This window comes from Pleurodeles waltl, chromosome 9 (assembly GCF_031143425.1).
Source record: "Pleurodeles waltl isolate 20211129_DDA chromosome 9, aPleWal1.hap1.20221129, whole genome shotgun sequence".
Taxonomy (NCBI): domain Eukaryota; kingdom Metazoa; phylum Chordata; class Amphibia; order Caudata; family Salamandridae; genus Pleurodeles; species Pleurodeles waltl.
The window spans coordinates 548859979-548874275 of record NC_090448.1 but is presented as its reverse complement, the minus strand read 5'-3'; positions in this window follow the sequence as shown (position 1 = coordinate 548874275).

Below are 14297 nucleotides of genomic sequence, written 5' to 3'. Positions count from 1 at the left end.
GCTATTATTTAATCCAGCCATGATCTGAAAAGAATCAGAAAGCAGAAGTAACTCTTAAGTAAGGTGCAACAGGGAAAAAATTAAAAAAAATGAAAAATCTAAAATTTGCTTCTTTTCTTGCAATTCAATTTCACACACAGGAACCCTGTTCTTCCTTTATCAAAATCGGTTACCAGCTTGTCATAATAAGGTTTTCAAATGTCATATCAGGTTATTAATGTCTTTCTCCGGGTTTATTTTGACAATGTCATTTCAGATTTCTTTCAGATCAGCTTAACAACTCAGTCTCTGATTCTCTTCAGGTTGCCTCAACATACTGATTCGGAACTTCTCTGTCAAAGCAAAAGGACATGAACTCGTTTTGCCATTCACTTGTTGCTGCATAGGCCCTCTCAGGACCTGCGTATCTTCGACTTGCTACTCTCTTTCTTTTCAACCTCCTTTCTCCTGCTAATTCTCCTTCACTTAGTTCCTATTTTCTTGTAGTGTCTACTTCTTCCTCTATTGCCTCATTTATGACCCATTCCTTCTTCTTGCCTGTTTGAGATTCAGGCCAGTTGTCCCCTTTCCTTGTTCTGTCAGTCAGCAATCTCATTAAGATTGGAATCTTCTCTTTCCCTCTATCTATGGTGTTTTCTCTTGATGGACCTGCAACGGGTTCAGGAGGAGTCGGATCACTTTGATTTTGATCCGTCTCAACTCTTTCCCCCTCCTGGTCTGGTACTTGATCTGCTTGTGCTATGACACGGTCTACTTCTGGAGGAACTCCCCTTATGCTTGGTTCTCCAGTCATTTCTTTTGGGTTAGGCTCTTGCCCCGCTTCTTGTACTCCTGTAACTTTGTCTCTTACTGGTGTAATTGACCCATCTTCCACCAGCTCTGGTTCAATTTCAGGCTCAACTTGCTCCGTTTCTGGTTGCTGCTGTTGGTGCTCTCAACAATACTTCTTCACGATCTTGTGGACTCGCCACTCTCTTGGTATGACTCACATGTATCCAGCTAGGTAGACCAGCACATTTTACAGCTGTTGTAGATGTCAGCACCACCTGGTATGGGCCCTTCCAACGTGGCTCTAGGCAAGTCTTTTGGACATGTTTTTTGAGCACGACCCAATCTCCAGCTCTTAAGTTGTGACCTGGTCATGGATGGGTGGCAGGGTAACAGCCTGTACCTGCTGAGAAAAAGATCGAACCACATCAGCCAGACCTTTGCAGTAGTCCAACACCATATCATCTGTAATATTGCTTTTGCTGGTATTGCTGGTAATCTCATTGCTCTGCCCATGAGAATCTCATGTGGTGACAGTCCTGTCTTTCTGTCAGGTATATTTCGCATTGACATCAACACCAAAGGTAATGCATCTGGCCATTTCAGGTTTGTTGCAGCACACACTTTGGCAATTCTTGATTTCAATGTACCATTCATTTGTTCTACAAGTCCTGATGATTCTGGGCGGTAACTGCAATGGAGTTTCTGTTCAATGTTTAATGCTGCACATAAGAGTTTGATCACTTCATTATTGATGTGCGTTCCCCTATCTGATTCTAAAGAGATCCGAAATCCGAACTGTGGTATTAATTCTCTAAGCAATAGCTTAGCAACTGTGAAACTATCATTCCTTCGTGTGGGATAGGCTTCAATCCAACACACATACAATCACCAACACATATTTCAGTCCACCACACGCAGGCATTTCAATGAAATACACCTGCCTCCTGCTGAATGGCCCTCCTGCTCTTCCAATGTGGCTCAAATTCACCACTATCTCTTTTCCCACATTTAATTGTTGACAGATCACACATCTGTGACATACTGCCTCTGCTGCTTGTCGGAATTTCGGGTTAAACCAATCAACTTTGAACAGCCTAACCATGGCACCTCTTCCAATGTGTGCCTGGCCATGGTAGTACCTTGCCATCTGAGTCAATAAACTATTTTGCAACACCATCTGGCCCTCCCCAGAAACCCAAATTTCATCTGGTCTTTGGACACATTTTAAATTTAACCAAAGCTTTTACTCTTCCTTGTCTGCATTCTCCTGCAATTTATTTAACTCTTCTAAAGTGTCAATTATTTTTAAAGCAAAACTTGCACAACTCATTTCTTCCTCTGGCATTAGTTCCCACTTATCTTTAAACAATATACAGTTCAATGCACAAAACCTTGTGACTTGATCTGCATACCCGTTTCCCAAAGAAATGTAATCATGTGTCTTTTGGTGTGCACTGCATTTCACCACAGCAATTTCTTCAGGTAACTGAATTGCGTACAACAACTCTTTTATCCGGTCGCCATTTCTCACTGGAGTTCCTGTTGCGGTCATAAAACCTTGTTGCAACCACAATTGGCCAAAATCATGAACAATTCCAAATCCATATTGACTATCAGTGTAGATTGTGACTCTTAACCTTGCAGAGACATAGCAAGCCCTAGTAAGAGCTACTAGTTCTGCCACTTGTGCAGAATACACACCTGGAAGCCACGAAGCTTTTAATGTGCCTGTAATTGTGAATACAGCATATCCTGCTCTCAGTGTGTCGGTTCCATCTCTGAGACATGAGCCATCAACAAAGACAATTTGATCATTTTCTTCTGAGTGAGTGTCTCTAATGTCAGGCCTCGGTTTTGTGCACAATTCAGTTACTTCAAGACAGTCATGTTCAATATCTTCTTCTTTCTCAATTTCAACAGTACCACTCGTAAGTAATGTTGCTGGATTTAGCACTATACATCTTTTCAATGTTACATTTGGAGAACCCAATATGCTCGTCTCATACCTTGTCAGTCTTGCTCCTGTCAAATGTTGTGTTTTTGTCCTTGTCAGTAGCATCTCAACAGAATGTGGTACCATTACTGTTAAAAGGTATCCCATGACTACCCCTCACATTGAGAAAGACTTTGACCAACTACGGCTACTGCGCGCAGATAACCTTGTAAAGCTGCTGTGACCGGGTCCAAGGTAGCTGAAAAATAAGATACTGGGTGATAAGCACCTCCATGGACCTGTGTCAGGACAAACTAAGAACAAGCATCACGTTCATGACAAAACAATATGAAAGGCTTTGTGCAATCAGGCATTCCCAAGGCTGGAGCTCTGCACAGACTCTCTCTCAATTTGGTAAATGCTTTCATCTCGTCTTCATCTAGATTAATAAGGTCTGTAACTCCCTTATGTGTCAACTGTTGTAAGGGTTTGGCTATTTCGGCAAAATTTGGAATCCACTGCCTACAGTACCCCACCATTCCCAGAAACACTCTAACATCTCCCAGAGAAGTCGGGGGACTTCTCTGCAGAATCATAGTAATCCTTTCTTGGGAAATTCTTCTCAACCCTTTCTCAATTTGATGTCCCTAGATATTTCACTAACTTCTGACAATACTGTAACTTCACAGGTGAAACTTTATGTCCCAACTCTCCCAAATGATTCAACAGGGCAATTGAGTCATGTTTACACTCGTCCCTTGTTTTGGACGCAATCAACAAATTGTCAATATACTGTACAAGAGTCGATTGGCAGGGCAATTCCAATGACTCCAGATTCTTCTTCAAGATCTGATTAAACAGGGATGGTGACTCCGTGTACCCTTGTGGAAGCCTGCACCAGCTGTAGACTCAGTCTAGGAATTTGAAACCAAAAAGAAACTGACTATCCTCATGAAGTGGCACAGAAAAGAAAGCTTGTGACAGATCAACTACTGTGAACAGCTCTGCATCGCAAGGAATCTGAAACTGTATCACTGCCGGATTGGGCACAATCGGACAGCATTTAACCACCATGTCGTTCACCTTGCGCAAGTCTTGCACTACTCGTACTTTCCCACATGGCTTTTCCAAACCCATTATCGGTGAATTACATAGGCTGCTCAACACTTCTTTTAAAACTCCTTGTTTTAAAAAGTCTCCAATTATTTGTGCCACTTTCATCAAAACATCCTGTGCCATGTTATACTGTGGAAGCTGCGAGAATTCAGCATTCGGCTTCAAAGTGATTTTAATCGGTTCCACTCCCTTAATCAGACCCACTTCTTTCCCTGTCAAGTCCCAGACTTCCTCCTTCACAGTTCCCTGCAAATCTGCATGCAACTCTTTCACTGTAATCATTGGGGAAAATTCAATCAATGGGTATTCTTCACAAGCATTGTTGACTATCATTGCAGATGTCTGCTCTTCTTCATCATCACTGTTTGTCTGGACTTCTATCCCTGTGTCTGAACAGTTAATGGAACATTTGGTTTTGCACAACAAGTCCCTACCTAATAAGGATATGGGACTTGAATCACACACCACAAATCTGTGCACACCCAAGTAACTTCCAATTTCAATCTGCACTGGTTCCGTGATTAGGTTAGTCAACTGTCTATTCTCTATTCTCACAACTTGAACTGTCCTGCCTGAAAGAGGTAAGTTTGGTACTTCTATGGTTCTCACTGTAGAGCGCGTAGCTCCCGTATCAACCAAGAATGAAACTTTGTGACCCATCACCTTTCCCTTTACAAAAGGCCCTCTCTGATCTACTTCTAGGGAAGTGGCAAGTAAACAGGCTCCTTCATCTGAACTGTCACTCATCCATTCTTCATTTATTTCATCCTCACTGTGAAACGGAAACTGGTGTACTGTGTTATTACTATTGTCTTGTCTTTGACCTGTGACCTGCTGAGTAAGCATCACCTGTTGCTGCTCCATCGGGGCTTGAGGTAGTTGCATTTTCTCCCTGGGTACCATAGGAACCTGCTGCTGCACTGGTGGTAATGAAGCAAATTGTGCACAATGAACCTGCATTTGCTGCACTGATAGGAAATTTTGTCCTCGATTCTGAGTATTAGGAACAAATCCTTTCATTCTGTGAACCTTCACAGTTTGAAAAAAACTGACGTCACCTTGCTGAATCACACCTTCCTGCACCATCAACGGACACTCCCATTTCCAGTGTCCCACGTTTCCGCACAAATGACATGGTAACATCCTTTTCATACCTTGCACATCATTCTGAACAAGCACAGTTCCCAAATCTGGACCGCGCATCATATCCATTACGCACCCTCTGCCCCTCACTTGAGGTTGGAACATGACCGCTTTCTGTTGCGGCATCATCTGCGGCACTAAAGCTCTCTGCGCTCCTGTTTGAGCTGCTTTGATTTGCATTACCATTGCCTTCTCTTTCAGTTTCTTTTGTTTCAACTCAATCTCATCAGTACAATATTTAGCATATTGTAACACCTCATCAGTCAGCTTTGCCTGCCAGCAGATTAAATGATTCTTAGTCATCTGTCCCACTTCTGGTCTCAACCCTTCGACAAATCTGAATACAAAATGCAACATGTCTTTCAGCTCAATTGCTTCCTTACCACTGTACTCTTTGAAGGCTTTCAACAGTCTCTCATAGTAAGTATGTATTGACTCTTTAGATTCTTGTACTGTTCTATCAATCCGCTGCCAATCAATGTTTTTGGGAGAGATTTTAGTCTCCAGGAACTCAATCACCTTATAATAATTCTCCGATAGCCTCAGGTGAAGGTGCACCTGTTACCTTGTCCCTCTCTGGTTCACTCATCGGCCAGTCCTCTGCTCTCTTACACTCGACCCACAAATCAGCTGAAACCACTATCTCCAATAATGTGTTCAAGTCTTCCAACAAACATTTGGAAAGCTTCACAAATCTCTCTGTCTGTTGGTACCACTCAACTGGCTTTTCTCTCAGCTGTGGATAATCATTTGTAAAAGATAATATGTCACTCCTGTGCCATGGGACATGAACAAATTGCCCCCCAGGGTCTCCCTTATTGGAAGCATCTTAACTGATTCCCCTTAATCAGCACCTTCCGCCCCTTCTTGAGAATCTCATTTCCATTTTTATTTTTTCTTTGTCCACCTACCTTCCCACTTCTCTAATTCTCCCCAAATCTGCTCACTCTGCAGCAATTTTCTCAATTGTGCTTTCATCTCTGCTGATCTCATGTGTTCAAAATCCTTTGCCTCAAAATCTAGTCTGTAACTGCGTCTCAAATGCTTTGTTATTTTAATGTCAATGTCATGTTTCTCTGCTAACTCTGCTAGCTTCTGGTGTAATTTATTCACTTCTCTTGTCATTTTTGGGCATAAGTATCTCAGCTCTTCCTCTGTGTAAGACTCTAATCTGTTCACCCCTATTGTTCCCTCAACTAATTCATTTGCTTCTATGTTCAACCCCACTCGATTTATCTGATCCTCACCCTTGGATGCATTCTGAGGAGTGTTGAAACTGTCTAACCAATTACGTAACTGCTGAGCTGTTAACCCCTGCAATGAAATATTACTTGCATTCAGCACTGGTAACTGTTGTACTACTGTACCTGAAGTTTGTGGAGTCAAAAGTCTCAAACTGTGACTTGTATTCTTCCCATTTACTGCATCTGGCAGTGCTACGAGTGGATTAGGATCCATTAGAGGTCTAGATGCATTGAAAGTTTGTCCTACTGACAATGTTAACTGTGCGGGATCACCCATGCCCCTCTTTACAAGACTCTGTGACATATCATTCTGTTCTCCTGTGTATGTTTTCTTTTGTGCAAAAAAAGGTACCGCTGGACCAACAGTGATTGGTAGCGATATTGCATGTGGACCTGCTCTGGCCCCTGCACCTTGTGTGAGTGTTACCCCCATTGTCTGGTTCATAACTGGTGTAAGATCTGACTGAGTTCCTGTCAATGGTGTAAACTTCGGTACTCCCTGTGCTTGGGCTGAAGGCAATAACATTGGTGTTGGATCTGCCTGAATCAGCTTTGGCTTCGGAAGCACCTGCTCCCTCGATACCATGATATTCAAGACTGTCTCAAGAACTGGTACATCTTGATAAACTCTCTGCACTGAGGGTGGATGTATCTGCGCCTGAACTACAGTACTATTTCCTGCATTATGTGTACTCTGTACTACCCCTGGCAATTGTTCGCCTTCTGCCTGCACAGCTCCCTCGACTCCCTTGCCTTGTGCCGGAGCAGCTGTAGGGGCAGTAGCATTAGTACCTGAGCCCCCTGCATAGGTTCTTGAAGGTGGAGGTCTATCTCTCAATAGTTGCGTAATTAGATCCTCACCATCAGAATCATCATCATCTACATAGGACTTTCTCTTTTTCTTCCTTCCTTCACTCTCATCTTCTTTAGCACTATCTCCTGCAGTGTTGCCATCTGTAGTGCTTTCCTCTTATCTAGTTTCTAAGCACTAACATAACACAACAGAAATGCACTTCTGAGGTCAAAGAAGACTTTTATTGTTGTTATATGAATGACGAATTAGTAGCTTTCAAGTCCGCGTTAATCAAACAAAATATATCAGTTTGCAATATACACAGCAGGTTATATATATAAGATATTGAATGCAAAGCAAAACAAATACTTCACCGTGTAGGAACTATTTACAGCTACATCTTTCTAAGGTCTGCAAGCTGATGACCCCTGTCAGCCGCGAGAAAGAGTTTCATCTACCCACACGGGATGCTGGCAGCTGGCGCCAAGCTCCAGCTCGAGGTCCGGCAGATTCGAATCTGACTCTCTGCAGCCTGTTACATTCGTTACAAAGGTGTGCCCCCTCCTCTCAGACCTGGGAAACTGAGCAAGCCTTTTGGAGACTGGCCAGGTCTCCAAGACTACTCCTGTTCCCAAGCTCAAGCAGAGAGAAAAACAACACCCATGTACCCTCTCTTATCAGGTCTAGTCTACTGTGAGAAAAACATCTTGGTTCTCTGGTGCAAAAACACAGCTTGGAAAAATACAGCTTGGATTCTCAACTGCAATGTCTAACTCCACGTTAAAGGCAATGGGCAGCTAACCTAAATATCAAATGCAATGTCTAGTGTCATGTCAAAGCCAATAAGCATCTAAGCTGAATACAAAATGCAATGTCTTATATCATGTCAAACCCCATAGGCAGCTGAGCTGAATACAAAATGCAATGTATAATATCATGTCAAAGCCAATAGGCAGAATATCTAATAGCATGTCAAAGTCAATAGGCAGCTAAACTGAATACATCATGTCAAAGCCAATAGGATGCAATGTCAAAGCCAATAGGCGGCTAGACTGGATACAGCATGTCAAAGCCAATAGGCAGCTAAACTGAATACATCATGTCAAAGTCAATAGGCATGCAATGTCAAAGCCAATAGGCGGCTAGACTAGATACAGCATGTCAAAGCCAATAGGCAGAATACAGAATGTAATGGCTAATGCAATGTCAAAGCCCATAGGCGGCTCAACTGAACAAAACATACCATGTGCTACTGGTGAACATTGAGCAACTAATATGCGCAGTGGTGAAACACAAAGTCATTGGTCAAAACAAAATTTAACAAATAGCAGGACATTCCGCCCTTTGACCAATGAATTTTTGTTTCACATATCTCATATTTCAAACAAACAAAAAAAACATCGGCACAAAAAAAAAACATTATGATCAAAGCAATCCCTGTAAAGCAATAGAAGTGAATTAACACATTGATCTCATAACCTTTCACATCAGATACATCTACATAGAGAAGACTGGGCAATTTTTTTTTTTTCTCTGAATGAGTCTCTAATTCAACAGTGTTAGCAATTTGATGTGGCATGAGTTCCGCTCATGTAAAGGGGCACGGTCCACCTGAAAGGTTTTCTGGAAGGTAAGCAAAAGTCAGAGTTCCATATGAGAAGGGAAAAAAAAAAAAAAAAAAACACAGCAAACAAGTTGAACTTGAACTGAAGGCGCAGTTTGCGCAAAATGGATCCATGGTGCTGGCACTTTACTCAGCCAGGTTCAGGTTGGGGATTCGGTCCCTTCCCCGACCCCACACGCACACACCGGAAGGGGGACCACACAGCACACTCGGGGACAGTGGCGAAACGTGGTAGGATCTGCAAAAGAAACAAGTATGACTTTTCTTGCAAATAACATTTTTCATTTAAACTGCACCCTTCCTCTTTCTTTCCCTGTTTTATAATCAGCAGGACGTTTTTGGGGCCCTTTGTTATATTTTCTGCAGATTCTGGAGGGTCACTTGGGGCTTCAGCCCACACACCAGCACTGAGGTTTTTATCTGCTGCACCACAGCTTCCCTTTTCTTGCACTGTCAGAAGGGCTGGGGCAGACTCCTTCTTTACCAAACCTCCATTCACTGCACTTTTGCCAATTTGGGCCATTCTGTCTCCAATTTGTATCAATGAATCAGATTCTTTTCTAGGTATCAGCATAATTTAGATTTTTCCTTGGTAATCTGCAGCAATCACTCTCCCTAAAACCTGATCACTTTGCCATTTCTGTTCTGGTAACTTTCCTCTCCCCAACTGCTCTGTGACTGCTTGCATGACAGATTGCTTTTGTGCGTGCTGCACAGTTTTTATCAAATCTAGGGGAATGTGCATCTCTCTCATCTCTGCCCACCTGTAAGTGGCTTTTTCTCTCAGCTGTTCACATTTCTGGGGCACCCACTTAGCCATCCCCACTAAGGCAGAATTCTGGGTGAACACTTCTCTCTCTGAATTTTTCTCATTAACATCTGCAAGGTAATTGAACCAGTTAGGTGCTAAAACATTAGCAATGAACCAAAAATCAGCGTAAAAATGACACATCTCACGTAGCTCTTGCTTTAAAATCTGACACACATTATACAACGCTGTTCCTTCTCCTGTGCCAGAAAACAACATTTCAGTCAATGAATCATTAGTAAAACAAACATGCTTTTTATCTTCAGTGGACACGAATTCAAATGGTGCATTCAACTTCATTGGTAACTCTTTTACCTGTGGTACTCTAGCCCTGTCTTGCAAGTACCAGATCCATTGAGTGATTCTAGCTAGGGGCACTATTTTCTTTCCTTGTTCTTGAGTTACATGTACATAAGTATTTCCTTCTTGCACTGCGCAGAAACTTAAAGTCTGCATTATTTCATTTGCCAAATCACAAGCGCGCAGCTGCATATAATTTTTCACAGTGACCATATACAAAAGTGTTAGGATTTCTCTCAAATGAGGGCTATTCTTTTTCCAAAAATCAAACAAGCTAATGAAAGTCGGCTCTTGCTCTAAAATCTTTCGTTTTACTTGTGCATTTTGCAACGGTAACTCGTAAATCACATTCTGGTCTCTCTCGTCCCTGTTATCAGTTAAGGAATGCATTTTGGCTGCCAAAAACCCTGGCTCACACGGAAACTCAGTGCAGCTCGGAGCTGTCTTAACCCCCTCATTACTGGAATGGGACAAGAAAGATTCTTCAAAAACAGCCTTTTTATAACTTTCAGTCGGGCTAAATTCCTATTTTCATGTTCCAACTTCCTACATTTCTCCTGCATTTCTCTGTAAGCAGATAAAGGTATCCAGACCTTTCTGTCATCATTACTTCCAAAAGACACGTTTTCTACATATATACAACAGGAATTATTTCTCAAAACATTATCAGGCCTTTTAGCTACACATGCATTTTCTTCTGTAATTCCCCAAACAGAAAACAATTCACAGTTTTTCTTAGCACCATCAGGCAGTTCATCAACACATGTATTCTCAGACATGGTCTGCCGTGCTACTGTGATTCTCCAAACAGAACAATTTCTGTAATTCTCCAAACAACAAAAAACAATTACACTTTTAAAGTGTGCACTTAGAAATCTACTAACTCGTCAAACCCCTTCTTAATCACCTCTTAATGACCGACCCCACTCCTGGTACCAATTGTAGTGCTTTCCTCTTATCTAGTTTCTAAGCACTAACATAACACAACAGAAATGCACTTCTGAGGTCAAAGAAGACTTTTATTGTTGTTATATGAATGACGAATTAGTAGCTTTCAAGTCCGCGTTAATCAAACAAAATATATCAGTTTGCAATATACACAGCAGGTTATATATATAAGATATTGAATGCAAAGCAAAACAAATACTTCACCGTGTAGGAACTATTTACAGCTACATCTTTCTAAGGTCTGCAAGCTGATGACCCCTGTCAGCCGCGAGAAAGAGTTTCATCTACCCACACGGGATGCTGGCAGCTGGCGCCAAGCTCCAGCTCGAGGTCCGGCAGATTCGAATCTGACTCTCTGCAGCCTGTTACATTCGTTACAAAGGTGTGCCCCCTCCTCTCAGACCTGGGAAACTGAGCAAGCCTTTTGGAGACTGGCCAGGTCTCCAAGACTACTCCTGTTCCCAAGCTCAAGCAGAGAGAAAAACAACACCCATGTACCCTCTCTTATCAGGTCTAGTCTACTGTGAGAAAAACATCTTGGTTCTCTGGTGCAAAAACACAGCTTGGAAAAATACAGCTTGGATTCTCAACTGCAATGTCTAACTCCACGTTAAAGGCAATGGGCAGCTAACCTAAATATCAAATGCAATGTCTAGTGTCATGTCAAAGCCAATAAGCATCTAAGCTGAATACAAAATGCAATGTCTTATATCATGTCAAAGCCCATAGGCAGCTGAGCTGAATACAAAATGCAATGTATAATATCATGTCAAAGCCAATAGGCAGAATATCTAATAGCATGTCAAAGTCAATAGGCAGCTAAACTGAATACATCATGTCAAAGCCAATAGGAATGCAATGTCAAAGCCAATAGGCGGCTAGACTGGATACAGCATGTCAAAGCCAATAGGCAGCTAAACTGAATACATCATGTCAAAGTCAATAGGCATGCAATGTCAAAGCCAATAGGCGGCTAGACTAGATACAGCATGTCAAAGCCAATAGGCAGAATACAGAATGTAATGGCTAATGCAATGTCAAAGCCCATAGGCGGCTCAACTGAACAAAACATACCATGTGCTACTGGTGAACATTGAGCAACTAATATGCGCAGTGGTGAAACACAAAGTCATTGGTCAAAACAAAATTTAACAAATAGCAGGACACCATCCTTCATCTCTTATGCTCCCATTCCCGTCTAGCTTCTGCTAATGATTTTTCCACTTTGCTCATCCTCCTCTTAAACTTCATCTCCTGTTGCTGTCTGGCCACTAGCTCCCAGATTGCTAAAGCTTCAAACTGTGCTGGTCTCGGTAATGGCTTTATGTCATATAATGACATTCGCAATTGATCCAGAAATTCTCAAATTAAACGTTCCATGCTTCGGAAACGCCAAAGACCCTTGATTTTTTGTTAACTTACTCCATTGTTTTAACCAAAGACACGTTGCTACACCTCGTTCCGCCATCACAAAGTAAGCCAGAGGATCCTCTGGTGGGGTCGGTTCCCCCACTGACGCCTTAATGTAAGTATCGCCCTTCATTGCACTATTAAATACCTTGAAAACCTTCATTTTGCCTGTTCTATTTATTTTTGATTCAATAATGAAATTACTTTTTACTCCCCAGATTCCTTTCACCTACTTGCTCAACCAATTGCCTCTTACGGACGGCTGCCAATCTGGTTGCAGCTCTTCTCACTTAGCAGCCTATCCCAGCATGGCACACTCTGACGTCACACTCACACACAGCGGCTGACAAAGTCTTGAGGCTCGTCCTCGTACTTCGACTCACACAACTAATGCAAATTATTGCGAGCCTCTTAACCAAATAAGAACTAAAAACAAACCCACTGGTTTACTACAGGAAGGGACCCAATCGCTTTAGAGACCTTACGGATTTTCACCAATGGCCCTTTCGCTCATGTAGTTATTCTTCTTTCTCAGTCTCCCACATTTGCAAGCAAAATTCGACCCGCAAATTTTACTCTCAACTGATCAATGGGTCTGTCCTGGGGCACATTGGACTCGCCAAATTTCAGTCTAAATTTCTTTTACTCGATTACCACACACACCGACTTGTTGACCACGCCCGATCAACCTACTAAACCAGACAAATTACAACATATAACCAAGTGTCTCCTACAATTGTCAATATACTCCGGAGTCTTAGACCTCGCAGATCCGTACACCACCAACAACCACATAGATAATTTTTGGGCACAAAGCGCCACACACATGTGAAGTTCGACGACTTCCCTACTCTCATACGGTGGAGTACTCACACTCCTTCCACACATCAGCCGGAGTACGCAGACTCCCTACTTTGCCTCTCATACATCACAGTTCACCTGCGATTTGCTTAAGCCGGTGCAAGCGCAACCTACCACTTTTACACTATCTCAAAAGACACCGGGAAAATCCCCAACTTTACTAGCAGGATCCAGGATCTGGGAAAGTCATTTCTGGGCTTAAGGGGACATCATCTTTGCTACCATTGCCATTTCAGAAAAAGAAAAAAAATTCAAACCTCATAAAATACAACAACGAAACTAGTACCATACAACACCTAAACTATACCTACACCTAAACCATACAACACCTAAACTAGTACCATAACCAAAATCACCACATAACTAGTTCTCCAAGGAAACTAACCATCAAGCTGCTACCAAACACTGCTGGCGCGCCTGGTCCTTAGTAAGTAAACTTAGAAGGGGATGCGTATAGGTCGATGAACCTTTTGAATCGCATGGAGTACCCTAGTCATGCAGTGATTAATAATTCAATAATCAAACATTTATAAATCAATGTCATCATTAGAATAACCAAGAATAGAAAACCCTAATTAACAAAATAACCATCACTCACTGGAAAAGGTTAATAGTTTTATTCCCTATTGATTACAATTCTAGTAAAAATCCTTATTTGCCTTTTATTATTCAAAGCTTTATTAATCAAAGAGCAAACACTATTTACCGAAAAAATCACAAACAACAAAGCAAATCATAAGTCAGCAATTATTAACATTAATGGAGTAATTCAGCAAAGCAAATTCGTCAGTCAATTGTCACTGTCAATGTCTCCCCCTGTCAGCCTACCTAACCATGATTAGCATCAGCATGTGGGTCTTCATACGAAAACAATTTTGAATAAAACATTAATTTGGTAAAAATCTATCTAAGAGAGAAAACAAAAACCTATTCAGAACAGCGCAGTTGGCACCTAGAAGAAAAGGCACAAAAATGTTGTCACTCACATTTTCATAGCTACCTATCCAGGATGGATCAGCAACGAGTCAGTCTTCGTCCCCAGGTCATCTGAAATCAGCAAGTATCAGGCTCACAGAGTTTAAGCCCAATTATCAGCACTTCGGACAGCATCTCCTGACGTCATCAACTTTCTCCTCTCCGCTCTGATTTTGCTTCCCTTGCATCAATTTTTATTAGGGTCTCTCAGTCCGTCCCACTAATTGCTAATTGGTCAAACTCATCAGAAGTTATGACCCTAACCTATAATTTTTGTTTGCCGAATCTAAATTTCTGCTTAGGCTTCAAGTTCCATTAATTTGATTGGTCCTTCTGGTGATGAGAACATCATCCGGCTCTTAAGGTAACGG